Raw genomic sequence first — 21,480 nt, 5'->3', positions numbered from 1 at the left:
GGCAGTTGACTACCACAATAAGAATTTGACTTAAGAAAAGCTATACAATTTTAAAATAGGCTACACTCAGTCATAATCTTATCTTGCTGATAATTTTTCAGGTTCTCTTTAAAATTAAGCTCCTTTGCTGTAGCTTGCAATGATGGATTTGAATTTAGCCCTTTTGCAACGTGGTTCAAACGTACTGGGATTTAGTTTAATTGCCTGCACATATAGATAGGTCAATGAAAACATAAAACAGAGACTTCTCTCTCTCCTCAGCTGTACTTAAAATATTCCATAACACACTTAGGAAAGTCCCCTCCAGGCTCCTGGTCAATATTTATCATTTCATTGACAAAAAAAAAGATCCATCAGGTCATTATCAAATTTTGCTAATGTTGGACCTTGCTCTGCACAGAGTGGCTGTCACATTTCTTACAGTAAATAAATGATTTCATTTCAGAACTGTCAACTTGCTTGAAAGTTTTGACATACATAGTCCACCTTTTGCACATTGATCAGAAGAAATTTCCAGTATTCAATTTCTCGTGCACAAATTCGCCACCTAATCACTTACTTCCGAAACATAGCACCATGATCTCCTTACCTCTAAAGCAACTCTCTTCATTCTATTTCTTGCTCATTGTTTCATGAGCAACTAGGAACCTGCAATAAATAACAACTTTTCCCATACTGCACAAGTATCTAACACAAGTTAGCATCTTAGCTCAAATACACACAGCACTTAAAACAAAACCAAAAGAATTGTGAATGTTGTAAATCAGAAGCAAAAACAGAAATTGCTGGAAAAGCTCAACAGGTCTGGCAACATCTGGGGAGACGGTCATGCTCCTGAAACATAGACTCTGCTTTCTCTCCACTGATGCTGCCAGACCTGCTCAGCTTTTTCAGCAATTTCTGGTTTTGCATTTTTTTTTGCAAACTTGTTATGGTTGCGCATGAACACGGTCATGCTCAACTGTTAATCTCTTAAAACTTCATCTTCAACCTGCCCCTGTTAACAATACTCTCTCGAAGATAACCTATCTAATATTGTACCAATATTGAAAGTGTTGCCTCACCAATCCTTCACAACACATGGGAATAACTTGGTGAGGGAGAGTTCGAAATTAAGGTGCCATCAATGCAATATATATTGACAAACAAAATGTGCTGAGAGACCGAGCGACCTCTTCCTCTTCATACTTTTATGCTTGAACAGTCAAAACCATTAGACCTTGGAATCTGAAGCGTGACTGTGGCAAGTTGCAGCAACTGAGACTGGGACGGAGAGGGGGAGTGGGAAGATTTTGCCAAAATAAACAGCACCTCAGTGTGAACTGATTTCATATGTTTACTTTCAACATAACAGGCTTTAATCATCATACTGGAGAGAGTTTCCAAAATACAACAGGGGCAGATCACAGTCTAATGCTTTAAATCTCAGAGCAACAGCACATCACGAACAAGTGCTCAACTCATTTACATTGATGGAACTCAGGGCTATAATTGAATAAATTGGCAGTGACACTATTGGCAGTGGATTGCATAACTTATCACTAAACAGCTTCATTACTCAACCAATTACCTACACAGTGCTGAATATCAGGAATTCTGTTTACAGAGCAATGAGTTATCACATAACTGAAGGCTGATATCGGAAATAGTCTCATATTTGGCCCTCAGGGAGATCTTGCAGCACTTAGGATGGCTCCATCCTCCTTCCAGTCAGGATGGTGGTATTTCATTACCCAGCACAGAACCCTTTGAAAAGTACCACAATTCACAAGGAAACCATAGATAAAATCCTGTGGTGATTTAAAAGGATCTAAAACACTTCAGTTTCCATATTCTACTAGTAACCTACTGCATTAGAAGAACACACACCCCATATCTTATCAGGACAGCACAGAAATACTCAACATTTACTTTATAAATAAAGATGGTATGGGGGTTGGGGGTAGCTCAAGCAAGTCTGCATCAAAAATAAGCTTTCATCTGTATAGTATTAGCAATATTATAAAGATTGAGATATTGCTGCAGATAGAGCCACAGAACAATGGTAAACCATCAACTGTTCTGTTATTAATATCCAGTTTATAAACTAACAGTGGCAGAGATTGAAGTACATGCAGATTTAGACATTTCCTTAGTCTAATCTTGAACATGAAAGGACGAAGAACTTGCATTTAAAATGGTGCCTTATCACCACTCCAGGCTGCCCACATAACCAATTGATTACTGCACTTAATCTGATAAGGGCAGAGTCAAAATGGTTTTTTGAAAAGGAAAGCATATTTTTTTCTGTATAAAATAAAACAGAGGTGTAACCAGCAGAGTAGATAAAGCAGAAAAACCGGTGGATGGAGTTTACTTGGATTTTCAGGAGGCATTCAATAAAGGTGCCACATACGAAATGATGATACAAGATTAGGGTTCACAGGATTGCCATGATATAGGAGCAGGAATTAAGAATTTAATAATGGACAGAAATCAGAGAACAGGAATAAACAGATAATTTTACAAATGGCATGGAGTGCCACAGGATCAGTGTTTTTCAGTCTGTATCAATGACTCAAATGAGGGGATCGAGTAGCATCAATCCAAGTTTACAAAGGACACAGAACTAAATGGAAAAGTGAAGATGATCCAACGAGGCTGCAGTGGGGTTCGGGATCAATTGAATTAAATAGACAAGGAACTGACAGGTGGAGTATAATACAGGGAAACGGGAGATTACTCGCTTTGGCTGATTTGTAAACTGTTAAACATTGATACTCCGAATGTGCTGCCACATAAAACAAAGGCAACAAGCAGTTACAGCATGCAATTATGATGGTATAGTCATTGGCCTTTATTGCAGAGGATTGGAACACAAGAGTAGTGAAGGTGTCCTGAAATTCCAGAACTTTCTTAAGAAACACACCTGGCATAACACACATTGTTTTGATTCCTTTTTGCTAAAAAAAAAGTCCATACTTGCCTTAGGGCAAATACAACAAAACTTCACAAGACTGACTCCTGGGAATGAAGGGCCTTCTCTGGTAAGGAGAGAACATGTAGATTGGGCTTATATTCTCTGGCATTTAAAAGAATGAGTGAGCTCATTGAAATGTATAGAATTCAGAGGGGTGTAACGATTTGGATGATATTTGACTGCTCTCTCCCTAGAAATACTAACAGGCTTGCTATTTTGGGCAAATGAAAAACTGATTCACTCAAAGTCGCAAATCGTTGGACTTCTCGTTTGCCTAGAATACAGTGATTGCGTAGCGAGTATTGAAGATGCAAATCAATAGCTATTTTGACATTAAGGGAATTGAGAAGTACGGGCCAACGGTGGGAAACGTTGAATTGAGTGGATGCTCACTCGTGACCTTACTGAATAGTGGGGCAGGCACAAAGGGCAATATGAAGGGATCCTCCTTCTATTTCTTAAATTCATGCAATAATTGATGGAGGAAAACATGGCAGTCAGTCACTTTGAGCAGTTCATGTGGTTCCAGTGTTGGTGTTAGGAGAAGAAGACATTAGCATAAAAATGAAAGTGTTTCTTGTCCTTCTACTAAGAGAGTGTTGTGCTATCATTCATGTCCATGTATGCATTTTTGATCCAAATGATGGCACACCTAACCATGTACCATTGCTTCAGCACTCTACAGAATGTCAGCGCTAGATTAAACAGAAAGTGCTGGAGAAACCCATTCGCCTTGAAATACTAACTCAGTTGCTGTCACAACATAGGAGAAAGAAAGGGCTGTAAAACTATGAGATTTCCAACATCTACAGTATTTTATTGCAGCCAAGCTTATCCAATCAAGTCCTGCAGTGGAGTGAGAGGATAGCAACTCTTGATGTAAAAGCCAATCATGCTAAGTAAGCCAAGCTGACATCCGAGTTCAGATATACCCAATAGGTTCCAATTATAGCTTTTGATGGTGTGGCCTGCAAGGATCCAAAGAGACCAACCAGAAACAGTGACCTCACAAGTTCACATAGAGAGTGCGAACTACCACTAGCAACAAACACATTTTCCGTGGTAACGCCTGCCCAGCTCTGTAACTGCATTTTGATTAAGTGGCCGCGTTTTGATGATTGAATATCCCATTAGGTTTTTGAATGTTAAATCATTGCAAAACTGCGGAGACTTATCTTGTTAAATGTGCAGTAACTGTTCACTTTAAGGAAAACACATCCATGTGTATGGCTCTTTTTCCCTTCTCCAGATCATATTACACCGGCTCACATTTCAAACACAGAACCTCAAGGTGAAAGGCTTTTTTTCAAAATTCATTCACAGGATGTGGGCATTGCTGACACTGAGAAGGTGATCTTGAACCACTTTCTTGAAGCACAGGAGTTCATTCAGGGACAATCCAAGATGCTATTGGCAGGGTAGTTCCAGGATTCTGAGCCAGTGACAGTGAAGCAATTGCAATATCATTCCAAGACAAGAATGTGAGTGGCTTAGTGGGCAAACTACAGATAGTGGCATTACCATGCACCCAATGCCATTGCACTGCTAGCTGGTAGTGGTCATGAGCTTGGGAGGCACTGTTGAAGGAGCATTGGTGAGATAGCACTGCAGCCACCGTGCATAGGTTGTGGACAAACTGAATGTTGAAGGTTTTATATTAAGAGGAGGGGGAATGTGTTAAAAGGTTGCTTTGACATAGATGGTGTTGAGTGAAAGTGTTGCTGGACCTGCAGTCATGCAGGCAATTGGGTAAGGTTCCATCAAAGACCAGGTTTATGCCTTACAGATGTTCTTTTAGGGAGACAGATGGAGGCTTTCTTAACACAAATCCCAGCCTCTGACCTGTGGCTGGACTATTTCAGTTTGTGCTTCATGTTGACTACCAGGATGCCAAGGGTGCAGGGATCTGGTGACAGTAGTACCATTCAACGTCAAGATGGTTAATTTACAAGTTGTTGGAGAGGGTCATGGTTTATCACAGCCCCAATGATAATTAATTTTGCAAAGTATTTACCAGCCCAAGCTTGAATTGTTGCCCAGATCACACTACACATGGGTATGGTCTGCATCATTGCCCGACGGGTTACAAACAACCTGAGCAATTGGCACAAGGTGGGAATGTCCTTCCTCTGAGCTGACTATAACTCTAACCGGTGAAGAGTGAGCCTCCCACACCTTAATGGCAAGCGCAGTCACTCTCAGCTCACCAATCTGCTCTTTTGTCCCTGCTTGGACCTAGGCTGTAATGAAGCTGCCGCGGCAAAACAGAAATAGGTCACTGGTGAGCAGGTTACTGTTTAGTCAGGCTGCGTGGAAGAACTGTTGATGTCCTTGTGCTTTAGTTTGCTGATAAGAGTGCAGAGTGACAATTTTTAAAAAAATAAACAATGGTACGTACACATCAGCAGTACAGCTGGTTCGAACAACAGGCTATCTCAGGGGCATCAGGCTATAGCACTGCAACTAGAATGTCCTTCAAGGTATATAGTCAGTAATGTCACTCCTGGTAACAGAATTGAAACATCCCACCCAGAGTACATTCTGTACACTTGGGATGCATTGTGCTTCTTCAATGTGGAGAAATATTGGTGGTGAGGTGGTAACTAGTCATCAAATGGTTTCTTTAGCCACGTTTGACCTGGAACCATAAAAATTCACAGGATCTGGAGACAATGTTCAGCACTCTCAGGGTCACACCCGCGCCACTGAAAGTCACTGTTTCCATTATTAACATATCTATGCTGCTTTTAAAACAGGACATTCCAAGGGATGAAATTGGCAGAGTCATCAAACCAACGTATGAGACATGATTTGTTAGCATTTTAAGAGAACATCAGCCTGCCGTGGATACTCATTTAAAAAAAAACACAATGGACAGTTGTCAAAATTGTTTCACACAGTTTTCTGATCATTCAGAAATCAAGAGTGAAAAGGCAGAAAGTAGAGTTGAGGATTACCAAACAAACCACGATCTCATTACAGAACACATCAGACCCTGAAATGACTACTTCTGTTCTAATGTCTTACATTCTTATAGATAAAGATACAGCTTATGCAATCCCAATCACTGAATCCCTCCCTAGAATTAAAACTGCAGGTTTAAAATTAACCATGCAGGTTCATCATGGGTCACAGAATCCCTACAGCGTGGAAACAGGCCATTTGACCCAACAAGTCCACCCCAACCCTCCAAAGAGTATCCCATCCAGACCCATTCCCCTACCCCTCTACATTCCCCTCACTAATGCACCTAACCCACACAGCCCTGAACACTATGGGCAATTTAGCGTGGCCAATTCACCTGACCTGCACATCTCTGTGCGGGTTTGCTCTGGTTTCATCCCACAGTCCAGACACAGGAGAATGTGCAAACTCCACACAGTCGGCCGAAACTGGAATCGAACCAGAGTCCCTGGCTGTGAGGCAGCAGTGCTAACCACTGAGCCATTGTGTTGGCCTGACAACAGCTTTCAGAGTTTCATGGGGACAATTACTGCAAGTGAGTTTCACCTTCAATAATTCTCTGTACGTCTTTCTGCCTCTTTCATTTTTGTATTGACATCTGTGCACTGATTATCTTTACCCTCCAACTCATCACCTTGTAGCTCCCCTGTGTCAGCCTCTGAAATATTTCAGTTTAGTTTCAAGACAGATCCTTTGATTATACTTGCAGTGGTGTGACAGGGATAAGCCACACCAAGTCTTGACACATATTACACTGTCAGTGCTTGCCAACCCACAGTTCATTTCCTTTCGGTACAGCTTCCAGGTCAAGAGTAAATCAGGTCACAGAGATCAGCATTTCTTACAATTCAATGGAAATTACAATGCACCTAAATTCAAAACAATATCTGAAAGGTCTTTAAACTATTAACAGATTTACTGGATATTTTCAAATAATTACTTTTTTTTTCTCCTGTAGAGCTTCCAGGTCAAAAAGGTCATGTGATTACAAAAAGTAAATTTTGCTGTTACCACTAAGTCAACAGCAGTCTTAAAAAGTAGCATTTTGCATCAAAGCACTTGCAAATGAGAATCCAACTGAAGTTACCTCCCTTGTTTAGTTACACAAGCAAAAACTGTTTGTATTTTCCAATCCAGATCATTCTTGAGATGGGAAAGAACTTGCCAACACTAGTCAAATCAACAAAGCTTTGAGAACTCTCTATTAAGACAAGATGATAATCTGCAAAAGGCTGAAGCTGTTCCAAGGCATGAACAGCTCTTGAAGACTGGAATTGTGGGGCTCAGATCTTAACCAGAGTTGAAATCTACTCCAGTTCATGCATTGTCTTGAGAAACCCACAAGGTAAAGAAACCCAGACTGAATTGCAAAATTATTTGTATAGTGCTTCCTCTGAAATATTACAAAGTTTACTTTCAAGGCTGCTCCTTTGATTATACTTGCAGCGGTGTGATAGGGACAAACCACACCATACCTTGACATATATTACATTCTCATTAAAGCTCTATGTAAACTGTTGATGTAAAGGGATGTGATTTGGATAGGAGGAGAACTGCAGCTTGGAGATGAATATTGAAGCTTTTAGTTCAATGTGGATTTGAATATAGAAAGGACAAGAGCAGCAGTCAGGAGGTGTGCAGAAGGAGCATTGTTTGGATGAAATACTAAATGTATTGATTTGCTTACTAGGATAGATGTAAAACATTCCATCAAAATCTTTCAGAAAGGAGGAGAAGGGCAACTATACCTAGTGTCTGGACCAATATTTCTCTCTCAATTTACATTACTGCATACATTCTACAGTCATTACCAGATCAGTGGGATGTAGGAAGTGAAGTAACCAATTTGTGCACAGCAACTCCCACAGTTATTTCCAGATTAACAGTTATTTAGCTGTCAATCATTTTGAAATATCTGGTGATCCTAAAGAAATGAAAGCCTTTAATATTGGAAATAAACAGATAGTGGAGAGAACTTGTTTTACTAATGATGGGAATCAATTATTTCTCATTGCCTGACATACTCTTAGTCTCAGGAACAATTTCTTGCAAGATAAATGCCTTCAGGACTTCCTCCAAATACCCAAGACGAATTAGCTGTGCAATTTGTTAGAGCCGAATATACATCCCTACATTACAGCAGAGATCAATCTTCCAAAGTACATAACTGACTGTTAATGTTTTTTTGCGATGTCCCAAGATTGTGAAAAGCACAATACTAATTCAAATATTTCCTTTTCTTTTATACACCAAATTCTGAACATGTATTTTAGATCCAGCTGTGGCAGTGATATCTTCACTAATGGCTGGGATGGTGCTACACTAACTAAGGAGACAAAACACCTTGAAGTGGTGAGAGATGCTACACAGATAAAACTCTATTTAGCTCAGCTCATTTTTCCTGGCTGAAAATAGGGGGGGGGGGGGGGGGGGTGGGGGGAAGACTGGGAGTGAAGAGGCACCCAGCAAACACACAGACATCACCATCGATTCAAACAGGCGATTGCAAGAGCAGTGAAGTAGATCTGCCTTAAGAGATTGCAGAGAGTTCATCAATTCTGTCAATTTTTTTTTAAAATACTACTGTCAGAATCTTTTTCCAAGCTAAACCTGATACAAAATGTTTCTAAAATGTACCAGTGGCACATTAAACCAGAGAAAGGTACTGTCCAGTTTTCGAAGAGTACTTTTTTGTTCAATTGTTCATACAATTATTTTTAGGACAATTTGCTCCACTTAGGTGTTGGATGTGACTCAGTGATTGTAGTCACTTGTATGAATCAGCAGGATGTGAGTCAAGTCCCCATTTATAGATTCAAGCACAAAACATAATTTAATACCACAGTGCAGTACTGAGGGAGAGCCACACTCCTCAGAGGTGGAATCTTCCAGATGCAATATCAAACCACAGTTCTGTCTGTCCTCTCAGGTGGACCTTATAATGTTGTACAGTTCAATTCCAAGTAAAACAAGGGTCTGGGCTCTCCCTCCCCAGTCAATGCCTGCCACTCAGCCAACATTAGCTAAACTGATTATCTGGTCATTTACTGCTTGTGAGATCTTACTGTATAAAGATTGGCGGCCACAACTGTCCACATTTGAACGGTCATCGTCCTAAAGTACAGCTTTGCTTGTCAAGTGCTCTGGGGCTTTGCAAGGTCACGTCCTTTGTTAACCAGAGTTGTCACAGTTGAAGCTGATCATATCCTCCAACAGTGGCAAAACAATTATCGCCCACAAGGACAGGAAAGTCTCCGGCCTTCCCGGCCCCTAACAACCAGGTATGGCAAGACCAACAAATGCGGTCACAGAATGCCTTTCAGACTGGGACAGGCAGATTTTTAGTCACTCAGCAAATCAGCGGATCTGGAGAGCTGGACGGGAGGTGGAACTAGATCAGCCATGATCGTATTAAACGGCTGAGCAAGCTCAACAGAGCAAATGGTGTACTCCTAATCCTTTTCAGTTCTTGTGGTCACAGCTAGGGTCAGCCAAGTCTGCAAGAGTTAGGGGGTGTCCAGACCAGGAACCTTCTCAACCGTACAACACAAGAACTGGGCAACTTTTATTTTTACACAAAGAACCAAAGAAATGTCATCATTTGATTAGATATCTCTATTGATAAGTCAACCTGGTCAGATGCAATTACACACTGCTGGAGCAGGTGGGACTTGAACTGCAGCCTCCTGGTGTAGAGGTAGGGACGTGACCACTGTACCATATCTACCGCACAAACCAGGATGCAGCCATCTGGAGTCCACTGTTTAGTGCTTGCAGATCCCCAGAACCAGGCAATCCCACTTACTGAGTTTAAGATTATTAGCTTGCATCAGGGGCACTCCTCCATAACATGCAGCACAGTTCGTGAAAGTCCACAAGTTCCTACAGAGTTTGTTGAGTTATTGTAGTGCAGTGGTAATGCATACCTGCTCCAGACATCTGTTATGATATCTCCAACCAGATTGGTTACAAACCAATTCCAGATTATTTCTAATGTGGCCTCAGTAATGGCTAATCCTGAGCCTATTCAGCAAGGACCACTCTTTCCAAAGTAGATCAAAGCTGGCCATTTCAAATGGCATTTCTCACAAGGAGCTCGTTAGTGACTTCCTATGGTTCCTATTCCTTGTCCAAAAGATGTTTTGCTGGTAAATGTTACTCAGGAAGCTTGTTCCATATTGGGCCTCTGAGATGGATGGTGGGCAGTAGGTGAATTGAATGTGTCATTATGGAGCAGGCAAGTGAAGTGCAGCACGATGACTTCTGCCAGATTGTGGGATTTTGTCAGCTGATGAATGCGATGTTAGGAGGCAGGAAGCCAGGTGTTGAGTAGAAAGTTCCAGTTATGATGTACACTGTTGCGTTCAGATGAACGTCAACCAAATGTGTGCGTGGCATGACCTTTTCAAGACGAGTACAAAATACTTGGTTGAAGAGTACAATCGGACGATTGCTGAGGTCCAGCTATGATGGTGGCAGCAGTGCCTCCATACATCCAGCAAGATGGTTTCTGATTGTGACCTTTAATGCTGTTTTTTCAGATGTTTCCCAGAAGGAAAGAGTCCTATCCAGAGTCACCCTTGAGCATGCTGGGTTGGGATCATACTGCAATCTCTAGACATCTATGTAGATACGTAAATCTCTTTTGGCACTGGCTTTGCGGAGGCACTTCTGTCAAGAGATTCAATGTAAGACACCCTTTGGTGCAGTCATCTGTCAACTTCATAATGTCCAGAATGTGGAAGCATGGATCTTCAGCGCACACACGTCATTATTGTAGATGAATTTAAGAGATGTGGCCATTGACAGCCACATGTTGAACAGCACTGGGGTTATCACGTAGCCGATCTTTACCCTGTGCTTCTCCCTCACCCAAGGTGGACTCAACATCGTCTGCTGTGAAGGTCTCTTCCAACAATTACCCTGACCCAGATTGGAAGCCCTCTGGACAGCTTTAGGAGACCAGTGTGCCATACCACATTGTAGAACCCAGTGGACTGTTCAAATCACTCAGAATTCTATATATAGCAGCTTGCAACCTCAATGTTCAATTTGACCTGATGTCGAGTGACTCATCCATTTCCTCTTCATCACTAATACCACAGTAAAATCAACTGCTCATTCCTGGTCACCTCATGACTCAAACATTCCTGCCCTGTACAGGCCAGCCTTCCCATCCTTCCACTCAACTTCAACGTATTGCCAAGTTCTGCAGTCTATATCTTCTCCCGCAGCAGATTCCCCTCATTCATCACTCATTCCTGTACATCCAAAACGCTGCCCTCAATTTAACATTTTGAATGCCCATTCCAGCCCTTCATGATCTCAACCTTGCCCATCTCAGCAACTTCCTCAAAAGGGCAATATCTAGAACTCTACTCTGACTTTGATCTCCCCTCACTTTATTCATCAAGACATCACATCACTCTCACCTCTTAAGGTCCTATTGAAGAAGATCTTCCACAACTACATTACTCCCCCTTGAATCTCTCCAATTAACCCTGTGCCCATTTTTTGTTTTGATTCCCCTCTGCTCATGAAGCACCTCAACAGGTTTTTCAAACAAGCAGCACAGAATGAAAACGCACTCCTGTTTGTTCACTGTCTGAACACTGGCACACCTACTCTTAAGACATCCTAGAAAATTGAGTAGGGTGTAGCCTGAACAAAGTATTAGTCACGACTGAAAACTGCAGGTTTAAAATTTTAAATACAGCCAGGACACACAGTCAGTCAAACATGCATAATTTATACATTTTACTTAACATATACTGGACATTACACATATAATTTGCAGCCTAATTGGATGATGATAGAGAGATCGTTACTTCTTAGAAACAGTCCTGCTTGAAGTGCACTGCTTGAGCAGCAAACTAAAGGAAATGTAGTGTATAGAGTTACAGATTAACTGCCACATACATTTAAACAAAGGTCCCCTTTCATCCCCCTCTCCAACATAGTAGCTAAACTAGTCAACTGGAAGTGCAACTCACATAAAAATCAGAGCAGCAAGCTTCAGAAAGTACTTGTACTGTACCAGGCAGTAAATGGACATGATGCTGAGCTATGTATCGAAATTGTGAAACTGTCTTGCAGCCAGAAACGAGCAAGTTAGGCATAACTTTAATACTTTTGAGAGTTGAGGTTTTCCATTTGCACAATCCAAAGTAAATGAGTTTAATTAGCAGGACTATCATTAGGTAAACAAAGGGCAAGATGACAGATCGCTTTGATATTTCGTGGGGACAGGGAACAGTGGTGTACAGCACCCCATATAAACAGGCCCATCCTGATGTTTCAGAAAACCAGAAAACACCAAATGCACCAGAGCCTATGGAATGCAATACAGCTCCTCCCAACAATTCAGAATAAGTAGAACGTGGAATTTCAGTCAGCCTAGCACAGAGCATCTAATTCATTAACCAGCGCTGTAGAACAACGCTCCAGATCCAATTGTACATATTTAATTTGAAATTAAATCAATACAGTAAAGGAAGGTTTTTTCAAACAAATTGGAGCCAACCAACATATATTTTGTTTTATTCACTCATAGGATGCATGTGTCCCTGATTGTATCAGCATTTACTTCCCCATCCCTAACTTAGAGTAATGATTAAATCAGTTCACATGAGCACACTGGACAAAGCGAGTGGCTGAGTTCTAAGATTATCTGAAAACAAATTTACATTAGGAGAACATTCACAACCCGTGAGGTCATGACCCCAAGTCTTCAGTGCTTAGCACAATAATTAACATTAAACTTTGGATAGTTTGCACTGTATGGAAAACTGGACACTTTGGTGTTCCAAATCAGGAAAAATTACACGGTGTAGGGCTTTGTTGTAGCACTTTCGCTTGTAAGAGCAAGGTGGTTGTGGGTTGAACACCCACATCAGTGGATTATATAGGGCTGCATTTTCTAAGAAGTGGTAATCCATCCCTTTACTTTTAAGCAAGAAAGGAGAAAGCATGGTAGCTCAGTGGTTAGCACTGCTCCTTCACAGCAGCAGGGTCCTTGATTTGATTCCTGCCTTCGGTGACTGTCTATGTGGAGTTTGCACAGTCTCTCTATGTCTGTGTGGGTTTGCTCCAGTTTCCTCCCACAGTCCAAGAGATGTGCAGGTCAGGTGGATTGGCCAAGTTAAATTGCCAATAGTGTTCAGGGATGTGTAGGTTAGGTGCATTTGTCAGGGGAAAACCTAGAGCAATAGGGTCGGAGAATGGGTCCGAGTGGGATATCCTTCAAAGGATCGGTGTGGATTTGTTGGGCCAAATGGCTTGTTTCCACATTGTAGGGATTCTATGAGAGCGCTCTGCATTTCTGACAGGAGATTCCAATCAGGCACCTCCAGAAATGTGGTGCTGTACTTCCATTCTCATCATCGTTTTGTATCATGGAACTGTTAGGGAAAAGCATACTACCCAGTGGGTCAGTGGCTAACACTATTGCCTCACAGCACCAAAGACCCGGGTTTGATTCCACACTCAGGCGACTGAACGTGTGTAAACCCTTTTCTTCCCATTGAGAGCGTGGTGCTAGAAAAGAACAGCAGGTCAGGCAGCATCCAGGGAGCAGGGGAAATCGACATTTTGGGCATAAGCCCTTCATCAAGAAAATTTAAAGGGCTTATGCCCGAAATCGCGACTCTCCTGGTCCTTGGATGCTGCCTTGACTGGCTGTGCTTTTCCAGCACCACATTCTTGACTCTGACCTCCAGCATCTGCAGAGCTCACTTCCTCCTAGTTCTATTCTCCCAGTGTCCGAGTGGGTTTCCCCCAGGTGTTCTGGGTTCCTCCTACAGTCCAAAGCTGTGCAGTTTAGGTGGATTCGCCATGCTAAAGTTGTCCATGTCCAGGAGTGTGCAGACTCTGTGGATTAGCCATGGTGAATGCTGAGTTACAGGGATATTGTAAGGGGGGGGGCTGGAGATGGGTGGGATGCTCTTTGGTGGGTCAGTGTGACCTGCTTCCAGGCTGTAGGGATTCTATGACTCGCTCACTTTTCAAGGCAGTCAGCTGCCATATTCTGAAATGCCGTGAGCCCTGTAACCACTTTGACAGCTGCTGCCAAACCCTTAAGTATATCAGCATGATATTAGGGTGCTGGGAGGGTAGAGTGCTAGGAATGGAGGTAGTACTATGCCAGGTGGGCAGTGGGTAGGGGACCAGGCAAGCAGGGAGAAAGGTGCCAGGGATAGGATGACAAAGAAAAAGGGTTAACTTGCCAAACAAGGAGACAAGGGATCTAGAGAAGTGATGCAGTGTTTGAGCTGGGTGGGAGAACTCAGATCTGCTTGGTTAGGGAGGGAGGGGCTGTCGGGTGCACTGATTGGGTAAGGATTGGGGGTGGGTGGGGGAGGGGACAGTGAGAGCAGGGTAGAGGAAACGCCCAGCCTCATTTCCCAACCACTTCCTTCAGGATCTGCTACGAGGAGGATTCCACGAGATTCCTGTCTGCAACTTCCACCGACGCTGTTACAGCAGTCAGGTCATCACAAATTCTGGGCCATAATTTAGGCTGGCTCTCCGGTTCAGCACTGAAAAGGCTGTGCTCCCTCCTTGAAGGGCCCACCGTCGGAATGAGGTGTGAAAGAAATCCTCCACCTTAGAGTGTATGCAAAGATTCCATTGCTGAAGCTAAGGAGAAGTAATAAACTGCCTATTCAAAGAACGGTAGGGAAGTCTTGCCAAACATTTGTTCCTCAAACAATATGTGCAGAACAATCATTTGGCGATTTACTTCTTTGTTGCCTCTGGGAGCCTACTGTGAACGAATGCTGAACTTAGGCAAAAAAAGTGAGGATTGCAGATGCTGGAAACCAGAGTTTAGATCAGAATGGTGCTGGAAAAGCACAACAGGTCAGGTAGCATTCGAGAAGCAGGAAAATCGACGTTTCAGGCAAAAGCCTTTCATCAGGAATGGAGGCAGGAAGCCTCCAGGGTGGAGAGATAAATGAATGCTGAACTTCCCTATATTAGAATGCTGACTACATTTGAAAGAGACTTTCTTGGCATTTTAAAAAACAAAACTTACATGCGATGGATGAAGCCCAAACAGGGAGGAGGTGCATGTGCTAACTTAGAAAACCAGTCTGCAATGACGTTGAACTGAGAAGTAAAATGGTTGAGACCTGTTATTGAGCCCTAACTACATATTTCATTTAAAGCTTATCATATGATGCAACGATAAAAGGGTGGAATGTGCCAGGGCCACAGATTTCACAAATAATGATGCAGGCATCCACCAAAGGTGTGTATTCGACGGAGGTAAGTAATAGGTCATTTCTAACGCCCCCATTATTTCCCCTGCCAGTGCAAAAAGTGAATTATCAAAAACACTTTCACACCTTGAAACCTGCTTTGTGACTGGAATTACAAGGCAAAACCCACAACAGTTAGCCACACCCATGCAGGCTTTGTCAGTGGTTCATCTCCAAGGCACAGCCTCACAGTTTTCTGAGCTCAATGCAGCCCAACATAAAAACTACGTTTGCAATGGCTTCAATCAGCCAGTGGGGGTTGGAGTGTCCCTAAAATTCAACTCTGGCCCCCTCCACTTCCTAAAACTGTTCATGGTTGCTCAACCAAATCCATAAGTACAGAGCAGCTTCAATAATAAGCACATTGTACCCACATCAAACTGTTCAGCATCCTAGATTCTGGAATTAGTCACTAATGTTTGCATTATTTGCTCTAGTTTTACAGTGGCTAGACACTCTGCACCTTCAATCCCAATTCCATCCAGTTTACATATTATTTGCAGACTGTATCTAAGAGTAGAGACTCAGCAACTCAATTCACCCACAAGATCAGAGCAGCGTTATCAGAAAGCCCACATGATCATCAGTCAGGAATGAGCTACAATATCCTCCAAATAAACATCAGGTAGTGCAGCTGCCGAAACAAAATCTTTGTGCACTTACCACTGAATCCATCCTCCTCCATCACTGATACTTGGGAGAGATGGGTTGGACTCAGTGCTGTGAGAGGCCTGAACTAACTTTGGATCACTACAGTTGGACACTCATGACAAGGCTCTCCTCCTCCTCCTCCCCCCCACCATCCCCACCCACCACACACATACAGGATGGGGGATTTCAAAACCAGGGGACACATTTTGAAGGTGAAAAGAGAAATACTTTAAAAGGACATGAGCAACATTTTTGTTTAAAAAGAGAGTGGTTCACATGTGAAATGAACTTCCCGAGAAATTGGTGCATGCAGGTACACAGTCTGTCAGAATGTTTAGACAGTTGGATAATTTCCTGAATAAGAAATGTTTGAAGGAATACGGGCCAAGCACAGACAAGTAGGACTAGTTTAGTTCAGGAACATGGTTGACGTGGACGAGTTGAACTGAAGGGTCGTTTTTTTAAGCCGTATGACTCTATGACAATGACCATTGCTTCCCAAATGGATCCTCACTGTGGCCTCATTTCGCACCTTGAAAATTAAGGTGACCCTCTCCGTTAGAGGGCCTGCAGGAATACGACTGCTGCAAGTTTGTGCCAACTACTCCACAGTCATTACTATCCTGGAATTTCATCCCACTTGGGGTCCTGAATGCCATTCTGCTTAAGCTTTGCCCTTCACTTTGACATTAAATGTCCCCTTCCACAACACCCACTCCATCTGTACCCAACCCTTCCACAGTTAAACACTTTCAAACTCTCGAAAGCTTCTTGCCATTACCCCAGCTTGTCCAGATCTCAGTCACTTCCCTCTCACAGCACTGAGTCCAACCCATCTCTCCTAAATCCTATGGAGGTCTAAACCCCACCTCCTGCAGCATCTTGTGGACATATTGCTCAGCAAATGGATAAAACACAAGCTGCTGCTGTTAAACCTTTGATTAAGCCAAACAGAAGACAAGATCACTTGTTGGCTGCAAGAATACAATTATTCAAGAACATTTTAAAATAATATCTTACACTGAAAAACCATTGTATTTTCCACCATCACACTGATCTTAAACAAGATGATCAAACGACTTTCCAGATTTTTTTAAAAAAAATCAAATCGCAGAATTTTACAGTACAGAATTTTGCATCAGTACCAGTTCCCAAATTAGCTACCCAGCCAATCCCACTCTCCAGTCCCATCTCCACAGCCCTCTGAATTCATCGCTCACAGATATGTCTAGCTCTTGTTTGAAGTCTTCTATGTAATGTGTCTCTACCACTCTCCCAGGCAGCACATTCCTAATCCTAACAACTGAGTAAAGACATTCCTCCTCACTCACTCTTGCTGACCACTCTTGAAATTGTGAACCCCCACACTTACTGACATACCAACCAGTGGAAACAGAATATCCGTCTTTTACCCTGTCAAATTTGTTCATAATTTTGAACATCTCAATAAAGTCACCTCTTAATCTTCTCTGCTCCAAGGAGAATAAGCCCAATCTCTCTAATCTTGCCTGGAATCATTCCAGTAAATCTTATTTGCACCATCTCCAGGGATTTAACTCTCTTCCTTCAATAAAAAAGGTGCGCAGAATTGAACACAACACTCTAAAATATGATCAGACCAATGATTTGTAGAGGTGTAGCCTCACTTCTTGCTTTTTATACACTAGGCATCTATTTATAAACCCAAGAATCATATAAAAACTGCTTCATAACTTTGCCTGGCCATGCATATGAACCCTGAAGTCTATTTGCTCTTGTACTCCCCTCCCCACCACACCCCCCCCCCCCCCAGTTGTACCATTGAGCCTGGATTGTTTCTCCTACCAAAATGTATTACCTCACCCTTCTCTGCATGGAAGTTCATCTGCCAAGTGTCTGCACGTTTGGCTGACTCGTCAATGTGCCTCTGAAGGTGCTCAGCACTCACCCTCACAATTCTCTATTCGCCCTAGCTTAGTATATAACCTGCTAATTTAGAGATTTTGCCTTTGAGACCTGTTGCCAAATCAATAATGTAAATCAGAAAAAGCAAAAGGTCCAACACCAATCCCTGGGAAACACTATTTTCAACTCATCAAATCTGAGAAATGCCCATCTATATGCACGTTTCAGAGAACACCTCTGGGACACCCGCACCAACCAACCCAACCACCCCGTGGCTCAACACTTCAACTCCCCCTCCCACTCCACCAAGGACATGCAGGTCCTTGGACTCCTCCATCGCCAGACCATAGCAACACGACGGCTGGAGGAAGAGCACCTCATCTTCCACCTAGGAACCCTCCAACCACAAGGGATGAACTCAGATTTCTCCAGTTTCCTCATTTCCCCTCCCCCCACCTTATCTCAGTCCCAACCCTTGAACTCAGTACCACCTTCCTAACCTACAATCTTCTTCCTGACCTCTCTGCCCCCACCCCCACTCCGGGCTATCACCCTCACCTTAACCTCCTTCCACCTATCACATTTCCAATGCCCCTCCCCCTACCTTTTATCTTAGCCTGCTTAGCACACTTTCCTCATTCCTGAAGAAGGGCTCATGCCCGAAACGTCGATTCTCCTGCTCCTTGGATGCTGCCTGACCTGCTGCACTTTTCCAGCAACACATTTTCACGTCTGACCTCCAGTATCTGCAGTCCTCACTTTCTCCATCTATATGTACCCTCTCGTTCCTATCTTTTACCCAAATATTTTACCCATGCTGCCAAGGATCCAATCACAAACATTTCTAATTTACTAACCAACCTGCCTTGTGGCAACAAATCACATAACCTTTGATTTTAGAAACAGCTTTTACCTCAAATTTTTACAGGACTTTAGAGTTAATTTTCTGGAGATTGCAGCAAGGAAATATTACGGTTTTAAAATAAATGATTATCTTTCTCTCCCTTTGAACACTTTCATTTGTGGATCACAGTTACTGGACATGGGGTAAAACAATGGATGAAGCTTGTCTGTGAGTCATGCCAATTAGGTGACGAATGACCTAATTTATTTGTAAATTCACACAGCATCGGTGTGAATGGTCAAATTACAAACAGGCAGTCGTGTGACAGAAATTTACCAGGTTATGTTCAACTACAGCTGGCAATCTTATGCAAGGTCCCACAAAAAAATGGTTGGTCAACCAGCTAGTTTGGGAGCCGTGATTCAGGAAGGAATGTTAACCAGGGAACTCAAATTTTCTGTTTAAATGCATCATTACCGCATATGATTCATCAACAGACAGAACCTCAGTTTAATATTGCACCCAAAGCACAGCATCTCTGGTAATATGATGCTCACAGTACTCAAACGTTACACTGAATCATATGCTTAAGCCCTACAATAGGTGAAAATCAACAAGTCTCTTACAATCACCAATGCAAAAGTCACCTGCTTAACCCTTTCCTAGCTCAGATTGAACAACCCTCAGTTGGTTGAGGATGGCTCAGAGAAGGTGTGACCATGTGCTCCACCAGTGGAAACAGCTCAAATGGGGTCTGTGGTCAACATATCACCCACACACTGAACTCCTGTCCTGACATATCCATTCCTACTGGCAGCATCAATGTATTGAGTATAGGGGTTGGGAGGTCATGTTGAGGCTGTACAGGACATTGGTTAGGCCACTTTTGGAATACCGCATTCAATTCTGGTCTCTCTGCTGTGTGAAAGATGTTGTTAAATCTGAAAAGATTTAAAGGACCTTGCCAGGGTTGGAGGGTTTGAGCTATAGGGAGAGGATGACTAGACTGAGGCTATTTTCCCTGGAGCATTGGAGGCTGAGGGGTGATCTTATAGAGGTTTATAAAATAAGGGGCATGGATAAGGTAAATAAGCAAGGTCTTCTTCCCAGGGTAGGAGAGTCCAAAACTAAAGGGAATAGATTTAAGGTGAAGAGAAAAGATACAAAAGGGGGCAACTGTTCACACAGAGGGTGGTGCATGTATGGAATGAGCTGCCAGAGGAAGTGGTGGAGGCTGGCACAATTAAAAGGCATCTGGATGGTATATGAATAAGAAGGGTTTAAAGAGGGTTATGGGCCAAAATCTGACAAATGGGGCTAGATTATTTTAGGATATACGGTTGGCGTAGAAGTGTTGGACCAAAGGGTCTGTTTCTGTGCTGTACATCTCTGACTCTACGTCATAACCTAAAACTCCACATGGGTACTCTCAAACAAAATATCCCATTGCAAAACACCAACAGCAATTTAGGCAGTAGCAATTTAAGAAGGAAAATCAGACAGACGGATACAATAAAGGTGCTACTTCAAATTATCTTTAAACAATTCTCTAAGCACAGCAGCTCTTCTGAATTCTGAGGAGAACACATTTGCATCAGTGGCTATAACATTCAAAAACAGTGTTGTTTAACAAGCTGAGTAATGATCTGGTCTACCTCATTTTGTCTCAAAATCAAATAATACGATCTACTAATAAACCATTTATTTATCTGGAAAGGGTGGCTTTAATTCCACACAAAACATCCCCCACACCCCACTGTCAGGCAAATGCCAGCCCTCAGCTCCCCTTGTGCTGTGTCTAATGGCTTTGAACTGGTAGTTGAAAAATCAAGCAACAGAGGAATCTCAACCATTTCCTCTGTAATCACGAGCTTAACATTTAAATGCCCAATAATTACGCTGCAGGAAAAGCAAACCAGTCTTAAAACAAAAGGTGTAGAAGGCACTGCCTTCCAATTTCCCCAATGAGAGTGTAAAAAAAAACTATTGATGAAAGCACTTCTTAAATAAAATATGCAAGAGTCCTTGTTCTCTTTAAAAGACAAACAGACCAGGATGGGAGGGGAAAGAACGAATCAATGGAGCCCAAGTCTGAGCGAAGATTCCTGTTCCAACTTCTTGCCCAACGCACAGTTCTGTTTTTCAACAAGTTTGAAAGTCAGAATGTTTTGTTCCTCAGTCCCCAAAAACAAAAGTGCACTTCTAGCTGTTATACGTGGCAGACAAGATAGTGATGACCGGCGCCTTACACACAAATTTCGACTTTACTGAGCAAACTGGACTCAAGGCTCTTGCAGAGTATTGTGCAAGTTCTGGCATTTCCCGGGTAAGGCTGAAGTGAAGGAATTGCAGAACGGCTTCTCCTCAGGAGGGGGGCTGGATCCCAGTGGATTTGTTAGGGATTAATGTCCCTTTTTGGGAGTCTCTCCCCAACAGAGGGACAGACCTCACTCACTCAGAGGTTACAAAGGAAGGTTAACTACTCACAGACCTGCGGGGTACCTCCTTGTGTTTGAGTGCTGCCTGCCTACCAGCAGTGTTGATGCTGCGGACACAGCGCAGCGCCCAGAGCAAGGCAGCCTCTCCCCACAGCGGGGGCAGGAGGAGGGGGTGCAAGCCCCGCCCCCAAACCGCTGGTCACGCCCCTGTCCCGGATCCGCCTCAGCCATTGGCCAGCCGCCGGCCAGGTACCGCCTCCTCCCTGCAGCGCACAGGCTCTGATTGGCGACCGGGCTGTCCATCAGAGGTCTAGGCGGCTTACCTGCTGAGTGCATTCCACCACCACCATCCCCGGGGGATAAATGAGGTTGGTTTGGGGGGGGGGGCAACTAGACGAGAGGGAATAGTGGGTAGTGAGGGGGAAGTGGGAGTGGGGAGTGGGGTGAAGAGGGGGAAAGTGGAGGGGGAGATGGGGAATA

The 21,480-nt window shown here is 43.0% G+C and overlaps 1 protein-coding gene across 2 annotated transcripts in view; it reads right to left on the bottom strand.

Moving 5' to 3' along the window:
• Positions 1 to 21,181, bottom strand: part of pls3 (plastin 3 (T isoform)) — a 118,356-nt gene extending 97,175 nt beyond the window's left edge. Inside the window, exon 1 of one of the 2 annotated variants that reach the window (XM_072594779.1) lies at positions 21,054 to 21,181. The gene's annotated coding sequence lies outside the window, so the exon portion shown is untranslated. Of the gene's footprint in view, positions 1 to 21,049 lie in introns of both variants that reach the window. The other variant, XM_072594782.1, reaches the window with a different exon arrangement.
• Positions 21,182 to 21,480: the final 299 nt, after the last annotated feature.

This window comes from Chiloscyllium punctatum, chromosome 25 (assembly GCF_047496795.1).
Source record: "Chiloscyllium punctatum isolate Juve2018m chromosome 25, sChiPun1.3, whole genome shotgun sequence".
Classification (NCBI taxonomy): domain Eukaryota; kingdom Metazoa; phylum Chordata; class Chondrichthyes; order Orectolobiformes; family Hemiscylliidae; genus Chiloscyllium; species Chiloscyllium punctatum.
This window is presented reverse-complemented; position numbering and strand designations above follow the sequence as displayed.